The sequence below is a fragment of the Alligator sinensis genome, unplaced genomic scaffold (assembly GCF_000455745.1).
Source record: "Alligator sinensis unplaced genomic scaffold, ASM45574v1 scaffold880_1, whole genome shotgun sequence".
Taxonomy (NCBI): Eukaryota; Metazoa; Chordata; order Crocodylia; family Alligatoridae; genus Alligator; species Alligator sinensis.
The window spans coordinates 25,092-26,811 of NW_005843412.1; positions in this window are offsets into that span (position 1 = coordinate 25,092).

The following is a 1,720-nucleotide window of genomic DNA, read 5'->3' on the forward strand; positions in this document are numbered from 1 at the left end:
ACGTACCCCCATGCCCTGCAGGCCCGATAAGCCGTTCATGTCAGTTCGTCTGACTCGGAGAGCTCACGTTTGCAACTGTAACCTAAGTCAGTTCTTCTTCCTGCGCTGTGTACACCGACGGCGTAAGTAAATAATCTCTTTGTTCAACCAATACGCTTCAGTGCCTAATTCCGCTCCACTGGTCAAAAGTACCCGCCTGCCGTTTTGGGGTTACTGGCCACAGCCCGGCCCGCCACTCGACCACCATAGTTTCCAGTTTAAAAAAAAAACAACCCTCCTTTTTTTTTACCCTTGGGAGAAAAACAAGTCCTAAACCATTGTTTCAAGAAGAAAAACCAAAGCACTTTCTCCCCCAAATCCCAAGCCAGGTGCTTTTGAAACAGGTTTTCCTCCAAAAGCCTCTACCCACTCCCGATCCTCTCCCCATGTGAGCACACCCAAATCCATTTATACTGAACAAGGAGCAATGGTTTCCAGTTGCAGCAAGGGCAGCTTAGGTTAAAAATTAGGAAGAGTTTTATCACTAGGAGGGTGGTGAAACACTGGAACAGGTTACCCAGAGAGGTGGTGGAGTCTCCATCCTTGGAGGTTTTGAAGACACAGCTAGATAAAACCTTGGCTGGGATGATGTAGTTGGGGCTGGTCCTGCTTTGAGCAGGGGGTTGGACTAGATGTGACTTCCTGAGGTCCCTTCAGACCATCATCTTCTAGGATTCAATTATACTTTCAAACCTCCTCCCCCCTCCCCCCCATGCATATTTGGAGGGTAAATTTTACAACTTTCCATCCCAAAAGTCTTGCCCCACTCTGAGATGCTGGGCAGATCCCAGAGGCCCTCACTTCTCACTTCTCACTTCTCATGGATTGTTACACACTTCAGTTTCTATATTACAGAGAGACTGAAGCACGAGCTGCTGATCATTCATCAGGAGTCATTCTTAAATGACTGTGCGGGAAGTTTATGCTAAGGCACTGTACCCCAGGGCTCAGATATTGCATACATCAGCTGATGTGCTACTTTTCAGAGGAATTGAACTGGTCAGGATTGCATCTACCCACCACAAGCGACTCTCTTCTCCCAGGATCCAGCCTTCCAAATGGCTGAGGAGCAAATAGCCACTTCACCCACAGGGAAAGCGCTGGCTGAGTCTTCTCCCAGTAGCCTGCGAAGGGGTGAGAGGTGGGTGGCTTCCATCATCCACCATTTTTGATAGTTTCTGTCCATCACCTCCCTGGTAACAACAGAGCAATTCACTGATTTTTCGTGCTGTTTCGTAACATGTATCCAAACAATCGTGTACAAGCGCCCTGCGATGGCTTCTGACAGCTCTCATCCAAGATGGCAGTCTCCTTCAGCCCTCCCTTGGGAAATGCCAGCTCATGGCTTTCACTCATTCAACTATGGAAAAATACTGCAGCAATTCTTCTGTGGCAAAGAGCTCAGCAAGCCTGTGAGGGAAGAACATGCGCCAAGCTCTGGATTCCTATTGGAAATCTCTGGGTTTATCTCCTAAATCATGTGGAGGTGTTCACACATCTAACAAAGTGCAACACCCACGTGGCACCCTTTCAGGGGAATCACAGCACCCAGGATGCAGCATCCCATCCTGGCTGACAATTGCTGAACTAAGCATTCATAGATGCTGGGGTCGGAAGGGACCTCAACAGATCATCAAGTCCGGCCCCTGCCTAGGCAGGAAAGAGGGCTGGGCTCCGATGA